The 19,180-nt window shown below is 40.4% G+C and overlaps 1 protein-coding gene across 19 annotated transcripts in view; it reads right to left on the bottom strand.

Moving 5' to 3' along the window:
- Positions 1 to 19,180, bottom strand: part of Tcf4 (transcription factor 4) — a 346,965-nt gene that overhangs the window by 317,401 nt on the left and 10,384 nt on the right. The window contains exon 1 of one of the 19 annotated variants that reach the window (XM_076555441.1): positions 2,346 to 2,715. The exons of the other annotated variants lie outside the window; for them this stretch is intronic. The gene's annotated coding sequence lies outside the window, so the exon portion shown is untranslated. Of the gene's footprint in view, positions 1 to 2,345; positions 2,716 to 19,180 lie in introns of those variants that run through there. 19 annotated transcript variants of the gene reach the window in all.

The following is a 19,180-nucleotide window of genomic DNA, read 5'->3' as shown; positions in this document are numbered from 1 at the left end:
AAGCACACACTCTCACACACTCTCAGACCCTTCAGTGGAGGAAACAATGATCTTTATTTAGGCTCATTGGAAATGTGGTGCCATCATTAAGAAGGGCAATGAGGCATGTGTCCACACTCGCATCTGTGATCTCCTTTTTTCCTACAAGAGGGGGCTGTGGAGATGCCTCAGTGGGTAGGGGTGCCAGCTGTCAAAGCAAGGGATTGTGAGTTCAAATGCGGAGAAGCCACGTAAAACAGACAGGTGTGGTCACCTCTGTAACCCAGCACTGAGGGACAGAGATTCATAGGTTCCAAAATCTCACTGGCCAGTCAGCCTAGCCAAAACAGTAAGCTTCAGGTATCTGTTTACATCCACCCCCCAACCCCCTCCCCCCACAAAGCACATAGAATGTTCACACACACACACACACACACACACACACACACACACACACACTACATAGAATGTTTGTGGTGTTTAGGAAATGACCACAAACTTGTTCCCAAAACTGTATGCAAAATATAGTCTTCCTGATATATAAAATGGTTTTTCTACAGAAAAGTTACATATCTTTCATTAGAATTCCAGAGCATTCTGTGGTTCTAAAATGCTCAAATTCCTTTGGAGACAGGGTCTCATGCCTCCCAGACTGGCTTCAAACTCACTACACAGCCAAGAATGACCTTGAACTCCTGATCTTCTTGAGTGCTGGGGTCACATACACACATGCACTAAACACCACCACCACCACCACCCCCAGTTCTATGCGGTTCTAAGGATTAAACTCGTAGTTTCCTGCATGCTAGGCAAGCACCCCACCATCTAACCTACAGCCCCAGCTCTATGATTCATGCCCTAGCCCGAGCCGAACTCTAGCGTTATATCCCTCACTTGCTCAGTCCTCCAGTTCTAGCCATGGAGGAAAACCTGCCGTTTCAAAAGCTTACAAGCACATGTAACTTCTCCCTTACACCCAACTCCTCTTCTTTCTCCCTCCGTCTGGAGATCCCCCCACTCATCCTTCAAAGTCCAGCAGCCAGATCTCTGGGAAGGTCCCTCTTGCCGTGACCCTGAGTGGTATCCTACACGTACAGGCTTCTCATGTACAGGAACTAGATAAGATATTTGTAGGCATGTATGCCCTTTAATGTAAAACCCTTGAAACCAAATACTATCTTTTCACCCTCCTTTTTTTAATCTCAAGAATTCAACAAACCATCACATCTCCTGAAGGCTCAATAAATTTGCTAAATAATTCTAGTAAGTCAGTATATAAGCTATGAAAGTCACTTAACAACATCCTAGCAAGGTGCTATGTATACAACAAAAAATTCCTAGGAGACAATCCTTGACTATAATGGTCTTCATTCCTAATATTAACTAATTTGGGTATCCCTTCATTCATTATTCAGTCTGGTTCTTCAAAAAATCTAACACACTCCTTATGAAGTTCTTTTACACGCAGGACAATTTTCTATATTTCTTTTACTTTTGGCTGTTTTACTATTCAAATAGTTTGCTCTGCTTGCAGAAGTAATACATACATAGTCATTTTAAACTACATTTTAAGTATAAAGAAAATAGAAATTGCCCATAGAAGAGAAGGTCCCCTTTTCAAATATATACATTGACTCTGAGATTTAAATTAATATTTCCACATGGATAACAACAAAGAAAACTGGGAGAAGAGGCCCAAGTCTTGTTACTGCCATTTCTACCATACATTAGTCTGAGGCACAAGCTACAGTCCCCTGAGTGAAGCCCAGCTGCTGCCTGTTATAAAAAATAAAGTTTTATTAGCACACAATAATGTTCATTGGCTCAGTTACTGTCTATAGCTGTTTTCATGCTACAACAGCAGACGTTCATCACTACAGCAGAGAACATACACCCTCGAAACCAGAAACATTATGTAGCCCCTTGTGGAGAAAGTGTGCTGACCTCTACTATAGGCTAGACCAGCAGTTCTCAATCTGTAGGTCGCAACCTTTCAGAAGGATTGCCTAAGACCATCAAAAAGCAGATATTTACATTACAATTCATAACAGTGGCAAAATTAGATTTATGATGTAGCAATAAAATAATTTTACAGTTGGGGATCACAACATGAGGAACTACATTAAAGGTTTGCAGCATTAGGGCGGTTGAGAACCACTGAGCTAGACCATTCTAGTTTGAGAAATGTATTCATTCTCTAGCTCCTCAGTGAGGTAGAATAATTTTCTTTTAACAGCACTTCCCCTTACAGATGTCTATAAAGGTAAGAAACGTGATAAAATGGTTATATCTGTAACACACAGAATTGGGCACTGACGTGAGTTTTCAGAGAACTAGCCTTAGGAAATCCAAATAGCAAAATGTACCTTTGAACCAGGCTGTGTGTTCTTGCACAAAAGAAGCAGGAGCACCAGGTCGCCCCTGGGAAAGCTGTGGACAGAGAAGTTGGCGCCCAGCACCCTCTTGTCAACCCTGGCAATGCCGCCTTCTGCCTCTGCCTTCCACATGCCCTCCTGTCTTCTCTGGTGTGGCCAAGGAAACCCCAGCCTGGCACACAGGAGGCGCCTCGTCCAATCACACGCTCCCTGCTTCGCTTCTTTGATTTTTACAGCTAAGCATTAATGAGGCACAACTAGTTGGAGTCTTCTTCATGAAGAATTATGTTGAAAGTCAGGAACTCTGTGTTCTCCTAAGATTAATATCTATAAATTCCAGGCCAAGCTGTCCTTGGCTCATTATTCTTCAAAAAATATATTCAATCACGGACATATTGACCGATTATTAGAAGACAAACACAAACACCATGACTTAAAAAAAAAAAAAAAAAAAAACAGCCCTCATCTTCTGGTTCTCCTGTCAATAATAATATTTAGCAATTAAATATTCTATCGACTCTCACAGAGAACTTGTTTTGTTTAGTTGCTTGTTAGTTACTTTCACTCATCCTTACATCAAGGAGACCTCAAAGGGATGGATGTTCTCCACCATAATAAGGTAATGGACGAAAAGGCAGGTCTGTAATCAACTGTCAGAAGTGCCACGCCCTCCAGAACCCACGGGGACTATTCTGTGACGTGCTACACACCAAAGAACGTTGGGAACTGCAGTCACTGTTGCAACCAGGAGGGTTGCCTGGAATACACAGAAAGACATCTCCTCTTAGAGACCGTACTTTATCTCTGCCCTGTACCAGCAGCACAGCTTTAGAAAAGGCAGGGATTCAGAGACCTGGGTCCTCGTCAGTGAAGAGGGCATAACCAGATTTGGGGGCCTAAGTGCTCGAAAATAAAGGAAGGGAGCCTGGCATGATGCTGAGTGGCTGTTCTCCAACTTCTGATTTTGTTTCAGACTTTATCTGATAATACACAAAATGTAGCTGCATTCAAATACAAGAATGAAAGATGATAATGTTGAAAATCCTCTCAATGAGAAGAAAAGGAAAGTTTCTTGGTTTCCAATGGCAATGCTATTGTCCTAAACTTACAGTGAACGTAGTCACATAAAGTAAAAAAAAAAGTTTTCACTCCTACTAAATTAATGATTCTATTTTGAACATATATCTATTAGTGTTTATTGAATCATTTTTAAAATAAACTGCATAACAGCATTCATTAGATCCAAAGAACTTGTTATTTAGATCTGGTTAAACCATTTTTTTTTTTAAAGAAAATATTGTAGTTGAGTTCTGAAAAGTTAGGAAGGCAAAGACCCAAAGAAGGGGTGTTCTACAGCACTTGCAAAGGTCCTGGATCAAGGAAAGTTAGAAAAGTCTGAGGTGTAAACACCCCATGTAGGTAGAGAGCATGCAGCGACCGGAGAGAACCAAATGTGAATTTGGAAGGCCTTCTAAGAGTTACTGTAATCACAATAAGAAAAACACTGAATTGTGAGGTAACAGACTTGGTTATTTTTTTTTTCTTAAAATCACCCTAGTTATATTACAACATGGGTTCAGCAGGGAAAGCAGAAAGAGAAAGAGGAGTCTGGAAGCAACCAGAGGCAACCAGGCTAGGAATGACGGTGCACTGACGTCACCTGGGAAAAGCAGCTGGGAAGCATGAACCAAAAGGAAAGAGTCCAAGTGTTCCGAACCTCGTTCAGCTCACTAAGTGCAAGGTAGCGCCCTTCTTCATAGACAGAAAATCTATGGGCAGCGTTCACAGAAGCGTGTCAAATACAACAGAGAGCTGCCTCAACCAACTGTCACTGAGCAATATGAGGGTACCAAAGCAATTTATATGTGAGATGTCACCTTGGAAACAAAGGAAGCAACTTAGGATGGAGAATACATGAGAATGAAAGCAGACATAGAAAACCCACCACGTGCTGACATGGACCAAAAGACTCTAAATATTAGCTTAGTGAATTCTCCCAACGATGCTGTTGCTATACTTTATGCTGAGGAAACCAGGTCTCACTGTTCATAATAAGATCACAACAACACAACCGGGCTTGAGCCTGAGGCACAGCGCCACACTCAACAAAACAGGGAAAGGCCCAGGGAAGATGCCTGAGGTATTCAGACTTGGACAATTCAGACAGAAATAAAACAGACAAAAAAGACCCAGAGGAACATGAAGTGTGGGAAAGCTGCATGTGTAGAATTTCTAGAAAGGGGGGTGGAAGATTAAGAGAGAGGGAGGGAGAGATAATGTGTTTTCTAACACGTAATCAAGAGGGGCGCAGTTATTGGTAATCTCAATGGGAATAGTTTGTATGAGAAAAAAATGGGAGGTTCGGTGTGATGTCGGAGACAGTAAAGAGTAAATCAGACCAGCAGTCAGGAGGCAGAGGCAGGCGGATCTCTGTGAGTTCGAGGCCATCCTGGGATACAGAGTGAGTTCCAGGAAAGGTGTAAAGCTACACAGAGAAACCCTGTGTCGAAAAAAAAAGAAGAAAAAAAAAAAGTAAATCAGAATCTGCCTTGTAAATAAGCCACTCATACAAGAAGAAGAAGAGGAGGAGGAGGAGGAGGAGGAGGAGGAGGAGGAGGAGGAGGAGGAGGAGGAGGAAGAAGAAGAAGAAGAAGAAGAAGAAGAAGAAGAAGAAGAAGAAGAAGAAGAAGAAGAAGAAGAAGAAGAAAAAGAAGTTTACTTTAAACAATTCTGGAGTTTCTTGCATGATGAATTTGTCAAAATGTGGAGAAGAAACTAAATGTATGAATACTACCAAGCTAGTTATGCCCCTGTGTTTAAAAGGGAGGAAATGCAATTTTTCTGACTTGGATGTTAATGTGTAAGATGGGAATGGCTGTTGCTGATGGCATTGTTATTAAATGTTCTGTATCAATTAGCTTTAAAAAAAAAATCGTGGAGCCTGGTCTTCAGACTTAGCCCACATCTCCATCTTTTCACTGGCATTTGCCCACGGTGCATCCACACCTACTAGAAACTCAACTTTCAACATTTTATTTCTTTTCTTATATTTTAAATGACTACATTACTTATATATTGGGGAGGGCCACTTCTGGGGGGATGGGGAATCAAAGGACAACACACGGAAGTCAGCTCTCCACTTCGACTAGGGCTAGAACTGAAGTGGTCAGGCTTAGCTCTACCTGCGGCGGCATCTCACTGGCCCCTTTCTCCTTTACTTTAATCGAAACTATTAGAAAACACCTATAAAATCGTACACTATATTTTAAAAGGAAAGACATAACCATAAAGTTAAGAAGAAGAAATATAAAACTAACACAGCTTTTCCAAATGAAAAATAAGCAATAGGAGATGTTTTTAATGAAACATTAGACAAAGCTAAAGAGAGAATTTGTGAAATAGAAGGTAAGTCTACAGAAACCACCATAAAGCAGCACATACAATGAAAAGGAAAATATGACAGAAATTTAAAGGAAATGGAAGCGGGGGAAGGCAAGTTTAACACATTTAATAAGTCCTCACAGGAAACAAATATAGTAATTTTCCTCCATTGTAGGAAAAAATAAAACCACATATACAAAACAAGTGAAAATATTAAGTAAAAATTAAGAAAAATCACCAAAAAGATCTCCAAGAAAGGTCAGCAATTATGTAGACAAGCATCCAACTTCTCACAAGCCAATGTGGAATTAGGGAGCCAGTAGAACAAAATCATTGGAATAATGAGAGAAAACATGTGTCCTGAAGAGCTATCACTAAAGAGCAAAAATAGAACATTGATTTGGGAGAAAATCAAAAACCCCTAAAAGACACACTTCCCCACACAGGAAAATGATTCCATGAAGGAAGGCTGAGATGCAAGAAATCAAAAGGGATATGCAAAGTAGAAGTCTAACAGTGTCTACAAAACTCCAGTACCTAGCATTCAGAAACAATTTTAAGGACCAAAACAAAAACACAAGTAACAGAAGGAATCATGGAAGGAGTGTTTGGTGGTCCCCAAAATAGTTTTCATGAACTATGTTACAGTTTATGAAATAACAGCATCGTGAAAGCCCAAAGATAATTATCAGAAGAATAGAAAGAATTATAAACAATGGAAGGAGGTAAGAAATACAAGGCAACAAAACTTAGCAAATGTGTTTGAAGGAAAGGGAATGGAAGAGCAGTAAAGACGGAACACAGAGGAACAGCTGGAGCACAGACGGCAGGGAGCAGAGTCACAGGGACACACATCTGCACGACCTACGAGGACCAAGGCGACGGAAGTCATTTGACATTATCTGTTCCAATAAAAGTCAAACCTTTGCAATAATTGGTTCACATACAGTACAATGGGAGGGTTAAACACAAAAAATTTAAAACACATATAAATTTGATCCAAAAAGAAAAGTGGGATAACTCGACCAATAGAAGACAAGAATAAACTATAAGGCAAAAGAGCAGAAAGAAGGTGACCTTAACTAAAGTGAATAGATTTGATTAACCAGACAGATAAAGTAATTCCAAACTTAAAAGAATATAATGATGTAATTTCAACACGTATAAAACCGAAACAGAAAAATGGATAGGAAAACCTCAAATTCACCACCATAAAGTATTTTAACCCAAGTTTCTCAGTGACATAAGTACCGGGCACATTTTTAAAAATTCACAAAGGTATAGATGATTTAAATTTTAAAAAAAGCTTGAATTTCTGGACATACAGATGCCTCCAACTCAAGAGCCAGACAATGTGCATTCCTCCCAAGCACATGATAAAATACTATGGAGATTAATTAGCAGACCTGTCAACAAAGGAAGTCAGAAAAGTGTAACACAGCAGTGTTCTCCAACAATTAAATTGCAATTGAGGTGATTATAAAAAACTCTTAGTAAAATATAAGTAGAAGGGACTTCTACCAGCAGCATTGACAGCCAAACCTGGTCTAAGATACCTATGTCCACCATTGCCATTCCTACTCAGCTGGTGATCCCAGACAGTGCAGGGAGAAGGGGGAGAAAGCCACAGGAGGCATTTAAAAGGAGAAATAGTACAATTATCTTTATCAAGACCTTATCGCAATTTACAGGGAAACTTCTAAAGAAAGCACACACATCATTTTCTAATAAGAAAACTTAGCAACGTGCATGAAGATGAAAATCAATATACAAAAGTTAACCAAATCTCTATATGCCAGCAACAATTTGAATATTTCATGTAAAAGAAAATTCTATTCATAACAGAAACAAAAATAAAAAAAAAAAAGTAAACCATCAAGATAAATATTCAGCCTCAGGAAAAAATGATTAACAACAACAACAACAAAAACCTATCATTCTAAAAGTATAGTTTAAAAAAAAAATCTTGATATCAAAGACCAAAATGAGAGGCTATCTGAGGAAAGGAAATAATTACTAAAAATATCACAAGTTTCAACAAAGTCAACTCAAGTTTCTCTGCATCTTCATTAAAAATATCTAAGAGACTCATCAAACACCTTGCCCTGCCAATTCGTAAAATAACAGTGAAGAGCGCAAGCCCCCCAAAATAAAACATATACAAATGAGACAGAAAAAGCGGGAGGGAGGACTGCCTACCGGGTATGAAAACGTGACACCAAACTGAAAATGTAAAGGTCGTGCAGACAGACTTCCCTACAGATTAAAGAACCCAGAATGAAAGAAACTCAGACACATCCACCAGATTACAGAAGGACCACTGTGGTGACTGGGAAAGAAAGGACTTTTCAACAAGTAACTGGGGAATGAACAGGTGTCTAGGATAGTCAATCCTGCTTCCCATGCCACACACACTCGTGAAAGATAAAATCCTGAGATACTTTTGCTGTCTCTGACCTTGATGTAGAGAATGACTTTCCACCCAAGACTCAAAACATAAAATCCTAAAGAAAAATCCATGCCCATGACAATGTTAAAGACTTCGCTAGGGCTGGAGAGATAGTCCGCTTGCTGCTCTTCCAGAAGACCTAAGTTTGATTCTCATCACCCAAGACAGGTGGCTCACAACTGCCTCTAAGTCCGGCTCCAGAGAAGCCCTCTGATGCCCTCTGCTGGCCTCCATGGGTACCTGCACTCCCATGCACATACCCACACTCAGGTACACACACCATTTAAATAAATATTTTTCCAAGGCTCTGCTTATTAAAAGTTACTGCAAAGGAAGAGAAAGGGATGGGCCATAAAAGTACCTGCAGTAGGTGACAGGGAAATAATCATTCAAAACTCTAATTTAAACTCTAACAACACCTACACATTGATTTTTTTAAAAAAAGAAAAAGTAGAATGGGGAGATTCTAAGGTACAATGAGAAAAAAAAACATAAATGAAAATAAATATATGCAAAACCTCATCATCAAGGAAACTGCAAATTGAAATCACAATGAGCTACGTTTTATGTTTTATACCTACTAGAAAGATACAAATTAAGAACCCTGATTAACACCTAAGATAGGCAAAGACATGCAGCCATAATAATCTCTTATGCTGCAGGTGAGAATGTAGATTACTAAATTAAAAAAAAAAATTAAAAAAAAACTTGAGAAAAAAAATCTTGTCAGGTTGAGCTTCCGCATAACTTTACAACCTACCATATCTACTTACAAACATCTACTTTACTGAGAAAGTCTGCATGTGGATCAGCTGAGACAGAAAACCAAGCATGGCTTTCACAAAACAGGATATCAAGCCAGAGCTCAAAGCAAAATAAACCGGGGTGTGTTCGGCAATATCAGAAATGACTGAAAATCACCTGCATCAGCATGGGTCAATCTCGAACATCCACAAAGCTAAAACGTAAGTGGCAGATGATGGCGTGATGCCGTGTCTACAATCCTCACAGGCAAGTCAAAACAACAAACTTCCCATCACACGACCACTCCACAAGGGAAAGAAGGGGGGCATTGTTATAATGCTTAGCTGGGGCAGAAAAGAGAAAAAAAGCAATAGAGAAGGAGAGAATAGAAAGACAGCCAGCAGCTAGTGGAAAACTGCTCTAGCTGGTAGGAAGGTGGGTGGGTGGGTTCGGAAGCATTCCTCCATGACTAAGCTTCATGACTTACAACATGCTACACATACTCATCGGCAGCTGTCAAATATTACATGACAAAATATGTCCTGGGATACAGACTGAGGGTCCCTTTTCTGAAATGCTTGAGACCAGATGTGTTTGGAATTTCATATTCTTTTTGAATGCTGCAAAATTTGAATGCACAAAAGGAAATGACTTAGGGATAGAACCCACGTCGAAACACAAGCATTTACGTTTCCCAAGCACCTCACATATGCACCTTGGATGTCATTCTATAGAGAGTTTTCGGGGCCTCCATGTTCTGAAGCACCAAGTGACATAAACTCGGATGTGGGGTTTTCCACTTGTAACCTCAGGTCAACTCTCAAAAACTTTGTAATCTTGGTAACTTTCAGGTTTTTGGAGGGGTTGGGGGGATTGTGCTTGGCCTGTATTTGATCGGGGTTCAATGGAAAATGGGGAGCACCTGAGGAGAGAGCCTACAGAACCAAGTCTTGACAAAAGGAGAAAAGAAAGACATCTATGGATGGGGACCATGTGAGAGGGATAGTTTTCTAGCTGTATTTTGTTTGGTTTTGGTTTTTGAGACATGGTCTCACTCTATAGCTCAGGCTAGCCTAGAACTCATGGGCAATCCTCTACCTCAGTCATCCAAGTATAGGGATTACAGGTTTCAGCTACCATGCTCAGAATATTTATCTTTGCATTTAATTATTAAATATTTCAAGCATGAAAACTAAATAGTATAGAAAGCAGCCGTCATGATGGCACTGACTATGTGCCTCTTTTAACAACTTTCATTGAGGGAAAAAAAAAGCCCTCCAGGCAAGGTAGTGCACACCACCTTTAATCCCAGCACCTGGGATGCAGAGGTAAGCAGATCTCTGTGTGTTCAAAGCTAGCCTGGTCACATAATGAGTTCCAGGCCAGCCAGGGCTATGCAGTGAAACTTTGCCTCAAAACAAACAAACAAAAAAAAACTACAAAAACATAACCAGGCATGGTGTCTGTAATCCTAACATTCAGAAGGCTGAGGCTGAAGGATTACAAATTTGTAGCTCCCACCAGCCTTAGCTACATAGTAATGTCCTGTGTGGAAAAGGAAAGCAGGGGACGGAGACAGGGAGGGAGACTAGGCAGATGGCTCAGCAGTTAAGAGCCTGACTGTTCTTCCAAAGGACCCAGGTTTGATTGCCAGCACCCACATGATGGCTCAGAATGCGCTATAATTCTAGTCCTAAGGGATCTGACACTCTCTCTGGTCTCCATGATCTGCATGGTATAGAGCATACAAGCAGACAAGACCTATACACATAAAACAAGTAAAGAATAATGTTTTAAAAGTGCTATACATCCATAGAAGCTCAGTGTGTCTCTCCAAAAGAAAGGGTAGCACATTTTATTTTACCTTTATCTAAGACTTACCAAAGCAGGCCCAGAGGCTGATAGACTCCCTTAGGAGGCAGACACAGTACTTGAAAGCTGCTAAGCTACATGTGGCTCACCAGCAGTGGACACATACTTTAAGGAATTTTGCTCTTGGAGCTGATAGTTTCCACACTTCCCTCCTTTCTGAAAACACACGGTGAAGAATCCAAACAGCTGTAGGGACCAGGAGCCATGTATCACTAACTGGTACAGGTCTCAGGCTAGCCTATTAGCACAGCAGCACCAGGGGCCATGTATCACTAACTGGTACAGGTCTAAGACTAGCCTATTAGTACAGAAGCACCAGTGTCCATGTATCACTAACTGGTATAGGTCTAAGACTAGCCTATTAGTACAGAAGCACCAGGGTCCATGTATCCCTTAACTGGTACAGGTCTAAGGCTAGAGTATTAGCACAGCAGCACCAGAGACCATGTATCACTAACTGGTACAGGTCTAAGGCTAGCCTACTAGCACAGAAGCACCTAGTGTTAAGTAAGTGACCCAAGTGAAGATGTGAAGGAGAAGGCTCAGTGTCTTTTCTCTAACTTGCACAGTAAACACATTGAGAAAGTTGCAAGATTCTGCCTCATGAAGGAGACTACCCAGCATGCTAGACTGGGAGAAGACACCTAAGACCAAACAAAGACTCATGAGAGAATGGAATGGGAACAGCTGGAGGGAAACCCAACTGAAGAAGCCAATGGCAGTTAGAAGAGAGCAAGGTGGGGCGTGGGATTTGGAAAAGGAGAGAAGCTTCATTTCATTCCCAATCAAGAGCTAACAGATAATTTCCCCCTTTGGTCTACGTGACGTACAATCATCAATGGTACAATAATATGGTAGAACACCATGTAAGTCATGCCACCCTCAAGTTCACGGACAAACACGTTCAGGGGCATCGTGTGGCCTTGCTCTCTGACACCAGACCATGGGAAGAATGGACTCAATCAACAGTTCTAACATTAGGGATAACAAGACTAAATGGGCCATGATTCCCAAAGGCTGCTAAAGAAGACCTATTTTTACCTTTGCACCCCAGAAGAACAGAACTGCAAAATCAATCCAACCCTTTTCTCGGAAAATCTAAGGCTCTTCTTCAGTGCTCAGTGGCCATAGGGACAGGGAGTGACAATGCTGGGATTAAAGGCGTGCACCACCGCCACCCGGCTCCAGGCAGTTCTTGAGTTGGAGTCATCAGTGGCAGCCCAAACTCTGAAACCAAGCTCGCACCTGAACATCCATCTACAGGAGCCGCACAACTGACGTGGGCCAGCCACACTGAGTACCTTGTGGGTTCGGGTTCCTAGCTGCAGCAGAGGGTCCCCAGAGAGTCCCCGGGTACAAATCTGATCAGCAACAATGTTTCTCATGCTCAGCCTTGCAGGTCCTGGACCCTGCTCACCTCTGGCATCCATTCCAATCACGATCACCTACCCGATCACCTACCCATCACCGCACTTCACTCTATACGGGAGCCCAGACCAGCCCAGACCAGCCCACTCCACCCACTTCGCTACCCTCCTCCCCGGCCCACCCATCAGACCCCAGCTTAGCTGTACTCAGCTCCAAGTAACCTTTCCCAACTGCTCAGCTGGGTCAGTTAACATGACTGCAAATTCTACTTCTGCCTCTCACCTCTCATGTGTAGAGCTTCCTATCTTGTAGGCCATTTCTTCCCTTAATGTCTAGTGCCCTTTTCAGGCAACCCAGGAGCCTACCTATCATCTCCTGGATTCACCTCCAGAGCCCAGTATATGACCCATCACACGGTAATCAAATTTTACACTAAAAAGAATTTTAAATCCTAGCACTAAGGAGACCAAGCCAGAGGATCATGAGTTCTATTGCTTCTCAGCCTTTTGGCTAAGATCAAGTGCAGAGGATCATGAGTTCTAAATCAATCTGGGATACACAAAGTGAGTCTCTCTCTCTCTCTCTCTCTCTCTCTCTCTCTCTCTCTCTCTCTCTCTCCCTCCCTCCCTCCCTCTCTCCCTCCCTCCCTCCCTCTCTCTCTCTCTCTCTCTCTCACACACACACAGAGTAAATAAAATTTAAAAAAAAACTATGTTACTGTGTATAAATTATAAAATAAATATTACAGAAATTCAAATGTGAAGATTAAAAGATATCTTTAATGTCTTTCAAGTAAATCAATCTCACACTTGCAATTTTTAAATTTCTGCTCAAAAATGACAAATGGGACATAATTATAATCATATCCCATAGAGACTCTGGTACTAAATTTGAGAGTACATTCATAACAACCCACCTGAAGGTCCAACTTCCACACTCATTCTAAAATATCCTTCCTTTATAAACACACACACACACACACACACACACACACACACACACAGAGAGAGAGACAGAGAGAGACAGAGAGACAGAGACAGACAGGGAAAGACAGAGAGAGATTCTAAAACTGAGATTTCCACTGGAAATTGGCACTGAATTCTATCTGAAAGGCATCTTTTGCAGAAGACCGCATCCCTTCACTGGAAAGCACTTTCCTGATGAATCATGGCAGAACTTTTATCTAACGCTACTAGCAGCACACGCCACTTAAACGCAGAAGTTGATACTTGTCATTTCTCACAGCACCCTAGTATCCCCCTAGTAACTTGGTAATTTGTGGCTGGCCTCTGGGGGTTGAGGGGATTAAAAAAATGAATGAATGAGTGACAAAGTGAATGAGTACGTGGAAGTTTATCATTCTTAATAATTCCATCAGTGTCCTAACAACAGAGTCACATGCCCAAATTCAAAAAATCATGCCCCTGTGTTATCCCAAACTTTTCAACGTTCTTTCAAACACCGAGACTTGCCCCAATTCTACCAAAATCTTAAGGGTTACAGAGTTCTCTTAACACGACAAGAATACATCTGATGCAAAAGAAAAATAGTTATACATAAGCCAAAAATTAAAGAATAGTAAAAAGTTAATAAAATCAAGGGAAATTCACATGTCAGAAGAAAATTAACCTAGTAGCTAAAAGTAACTAGCTGGCAGCTGGTGAGGTGACTCACCAGGTAAAGGTGCTTGCAGCCAAACCTGACGGGCTGAGTTCGATCCCTGGGACACACACGATTCAATGAAAGAACTGTTTCCCTCAAGCTGTCCTCTGGTCTCCACACATATGTTGTGGCACTATATCCACACATACACAATACATGTGTTAACTAATTAATTAATCATTTAAAGTATAAGACAAATTATGGATCAGAGACCAGAAAAGCATTCAATGGCTGGTAGTATCAGCGGATGATGGTGCTCAAGATGGCAATTACTAAAACCAATAGTGTCTGGGCTGGCTATATGGCTCAGTGAGTATACACGAGGACCTGAGTTCAAATCCCCAGCATCTACATAAAAAGCCAGGCGTGGCTACTCTCAGTACTCTCGGGAGCGGAGCCATGACGATCTCTGGGTCTAGCTGGCCACCAGCCAACCTCCAGGTAAAGTCAAAGACACTAACTCAAGAAAATAAAGCAGAGATTCATTCCTTACCCTGCCTGACCTTCACACGTGCTCGCGCGTACACACACACAGACACACACAGTGTTTGGTCTTTTCAAAACTCTAAGACCAAATCATATATGAAAATGAAAAATTGATTTTAAACATTATTAGGATCTGGTGGTCAAATTTTCCAAGTGTCCAACTTTGTTTTCTATTGCTGTGATAAGCACCATAACCAAAAGCAATGTTGGGGGGTGGGGTTATTTCAGTTCATGCATCACAGTTACAGTTCCATCCTGAAGGAATTCAAGGCAGGAACTCAAGGCAAGAACCAGAGGCACCGACTGAAGCAAAGGCCATAGAAGAATGATACTTAATGGCTTGCTCGCCATGGCTTACTCAACTTGGTTTTTGTTTGTTTGTTTGTTTGGTTGGTTGGTTGGTTGGTTGGTAGGTTTTTGGAGGGGTTTTTTCAAGGCTGACTTTCTCTATACAGCCCTGGCTGGCCTGGAACTCACTCTGTAGACCAGGTTGGCCTCAAACTCAAGAGATCCACCTACCTCTACCTCAAGTGCTGGTATTAAAAGTGTAGACCATCACACTCAGATTTCAACTTGCTATTTATACAACTCAGGACCATATGCCCAGGTAGGGCATCGCTCAAGTGAGCTGGGCCCTCCCACATCAATCATTAATCAAGAAAATCTTCCACAAGCTTGACTACAGGACAAATGTTATGGAGACATTTTCTCAATTGAGGTTCTCTCTTCCCAGAAGATCTTACTGTGCTTAAAACTGACCAAATACTAAGCAGCTCAGTATGTGAAGGTTTTTGCTCCCTAACCTGAGTGACCTGAATATGATCCCCAGAGTCACAGAAAACTGGAGAGAGCCAACTGTACAAAGTTACCCTCTGACCTCCATTCATACACCCACAAACACAGCATGACCACCCACCAAATAAACAAATTTTAAAAGAAAAAAATCTTACTATGAGATTAACATTATAGGGTGCAAAGTATTTCCAGTATAAATCCCTTATTATTTTTAAAAGGGAAGAAAAGATCAAGAGAATATATAAGATCTCAATAGAATCTTTTAATGTACTTAGAATAATCTTTGGAAGATTTTTTTAACTTTGTAACATCCCAATTGTGCATTAATAAGTTCTCCCTTAACCATTGTCAACCAGCACTTGAATCTGCAGCCGCATCTAAGCCCTGCGACACTGAGTGCGGTCCCAGAGGGACACTTTCATCTCTGACACTTGCGAAGACGAAAGGTGCATACATGCACATATACATACTTTTCCTGCTTCGGACACAGTTATGATGGCTTCTATTCAAGGAAGGATCCAGCTACCTTACAGGGTTTTCACAGTGTTATGTAAATTGGGGCTGAGATGATATTGTCCTTGATTTTGAAATGTACTTATGAATTACTAACATGGCAATAAATATATCCGTGAATTACAACATGGAAATCATAACTATTACCTTTTCCTGCTAGCTCTGACCCAGATGCTATGTGGCCCTGGTAATGATACCGGCAATGACAATAAAAAGAAAAAAAAGAACTTTGGAATCTTAAAACATTTGAAATGTGTAGCTTTTCTGAACAGGTGTAATGTTTCCTGAATTATGCTGGTGAGGCTCATGTTGCTTCTTGTAATTTAAGAGACAGGCCTTAAAGTTCTATCATGTTAGAAATATGAAACAGCTCCTTAGGAACAGCCATTGAAAAGAAAAAAGTCAGATTTCCAGAATTTACTTTAATAATTTTCTCCAAAGGTGCTATCATTTGGAATAAAAAAAAAAAAATTTCCACTCTGAATATCATAGAAAAAAATATGAAACTAATTTGCCTCAAAAATTTTGAAAGATCAAAAACTTTAGTTTTCACACCCAATGTTATCATTAAGAATTCACACTTTTGAAAGCATTGGCTTATAATCTGTTACACCCTTTAGGACATTCAAAGTGGGGGGGGGGTGGGGGTGGGGGACCACAATAAAAAATATTGACATTTAAGGCAAGAAAGTTGGACTGAAGATCATCCCACTTCCTGTGTGCCTAGATAACAATTGAGCCTTACTGCCGGCAAGGACAGGACCGGCTCCTGCATGAATGGGCTCCTGAGCCTGTCTATACTTTCTTTTCTCTGTACCCGGTTCACTACCATCTTGATACAAATTTAAAAACCCCTAACCACACGTTAAATGCTACCCCTCTTTCAGGATCAAAATCAATGTGTTCGTGAAACTTTCATCAGTAGGTCCCTCTAGTAAAAAAAAAAAATAAGCTTTCAAAAACTAAAAATAAAAAAGAAATACATTCCCATTTACATAAACTTCTGCAAACCCAGAACACCAGAACACCAGCCTCTTGAAGAAGCAGAGGCAGGTAGATCACAAGTTACAAGGCCAGCCTGAGCTACACAGAAAAAAAACCTTGCTGATTAATAAATCAAATAAATGGTTTTTTTTAAAAACTGATGATTATGTCTTATTAAAGATGTATGTTGATTTTATATGCACTTTCTGTGTGTGTGTTTTGGTTGGGATACATGATCTGTTTGGATATATCCTTTTCCCACAAAGCCTTCCATGTCCTTACAACTGCCAAGGAGGGTTGTGAATCTAATGTGCATTTAAGAAGCTATCAGTTAAGCCATCTGTCAGCATTAAAATAGGTGCTAAAGAGCAAGCCAGGTAGATAGAAACAACATCTTATGGCCATTCCCAACATAGAAAGCCCAAGAGGTAAAGCTGGAGCAGCTATGCTACCTTCCCAGGATGGGACATAAATAAATGACACCTTTCTAACCACTCATTATCCAATTTTACTCAACTCAGGTAACTACAGAAGTGACGACAGAGAAAGCATGATAACTGGCATGTTCTTCATGTCTTGCTCTTCAGTATTTTACAGAATATGAAAACTAGGATGTCCAGAGCTATCATTCCAACATTCTCCATAGATGCTCCATCCTTTCCTAATTTAACAGTTCTTTAAAGACTTTGTAGTTAAGCCCTGGTTTGGGAAATTTGAGATTAAAAACCTTCCATTTGGAGGTCTCGCAATTCAGCTAAGTACCCCAAAAGGGAATGTTTAAATTAATGGAAGATTAAAGCAAAGAAGAACATTCTAGAAGGTATTCCATAATGGGGCTCTGTCACCACCTTCTCTATTTTATTGAGAAAATAGTCTGTTCCCAAGGGGCTGAAAGCTTATATGCCAACCATCAGACTAGTTTAACTATTCAAAGTTAAAAATGTCAGGGAAAAAAAAAAACCTCGTAATGGAAATGCTGACATGCCATGAAGTAAGCACAGACAGGTGCCCTGCCACCAGGGTCATAATTCAATCAAGCTGTACTCTGACGTCATCTGTTACAGAAAAAAAGCCAAATGGTTTATGAACAGCACCAGAACCCCCAAGATTAAATTACAGCCCTGATATTTAATCATGGGTCTTACTATGTTATTTTTAATAACACAATACATTTTAACAGTTATTCGTCAACTGCCTCAGCCAAATTAGACCCTGTGATGACAAGCGAGCCCGATTATGATGTCCATCTAGCACCATCTCAGTTTTATTATTTTTTCAGAAATGGTAGATTACATATTTTTTCATTGCAAATATATAGTTAATAACAACTGAGAGGGCCAGACCTTAATAAACAGCAGCACAGCCACTGTGACTAGAGGGTTGGGACATGTGTAGTTATACCCTGTGCGAGCCATGAGCAACTGTATGATTTGGGGAAGAGATATTTAGCCCTCTCCCAAAATCTTGATGCTTTATCATAAAATAGTGTCTCTTAAATCCTCCTATAAATCTAATTTCCCATAAATGATTTACTTGCAAAACAGATACGGTGTGATTTTCTTTTGGGTTTCCCCAAGGATCAAAATATAAAGCTTAGAGAGTGAAAAAGGCTTGCATTTACAACTCACCTAGGTTGACTGATCAAAGGGGCACCCTACCACATAAGAATGTACAAGCCAAAGTTTTCAGAGGCCACATCAACATCAGCAAATGGAAACAGGTTCCAAAGTAATGTATAAATACTGCCACACATGTGAAGGGTTGTTTGCAAAACAAATCAATACAGGCACATCCAACAATGGATTGCAGCTAATAAACTACATATAGTAATTACTACCAATGGCTGTCTGGAAAGTCATTCATTACATGTTAATTGTCACACCAAAGTACAAAAGCAGCCATCTGAACAACTGAGTGGCTGCACCTTTAAATAAAATACTTTCTTACAGGCCTAAAATCCATCCACAGGAACTGATTTTAAACACACCTGGGTATTTGATATGCTGATTAACTGGGCCTTTATTTGGTTTTGAAATAAAAATAAATAAGACAACCTCTTCAGTACTTTTGCCATTTCTGGGGGTGTAATATAAATAAATGGGTGTATTTGTACACTTACATACATTACTTATAACCATCACTAGACTTATGTCTCTCTTAAGCATAAAGAAAGCTATGATCAACAGCACCTACCCAGACACCTAGCTTACACTGAGTCTAAATGGGTCACACGTGGAAGAGGATAACTCCCGTGTAAGCTTAGAAATTTGGTGGCCAATTTTGAAATTTTTCAATCAGTGTAATTAAGAAGCCTGTAACAAAAATAACCTTTCACAAAAGCTTGTAATATACTCTCCTTTCTCTAATACTTAGCATGATCTAATTAATGTGGACGAACACCTGGTCATAAAAAATAGCTCATAAAATCCAAAACTAAGCAAGGGGGGATTTTTCTTCTACTACCTGGCTCTTGTTTTGATGCTGTTGTAGAAGAATCTGATTTAACCAGTATACATATAGATTCTAAAGGCTTAGCCAAGAACATTTTGGTTCAAGACTTGTAAACTGAAGA

The sequence above is a fragment of the Peromyscus maniculatus genome, chromosome 19, assembly GCF_049852395.1.
Source record: "Peromyscus maniculatus bairdii isolate BWxNUB_F1_BW_parent chromosome 19, HU_Pman_BW_mat_3.1, whole genome shotgun sequence".
Lineage (NCBI taxonomy): Eukaryota > Metazoa > Chordata > Mammalia > Rodentia > Cricetidae > Peromyscus > Peromyscus maniculatus.
The sequence above is the reverse complement of the archived record's forward strand: the minus strand, read 5'-3'. Positions and strand labels throughout refer to the sequence as shown.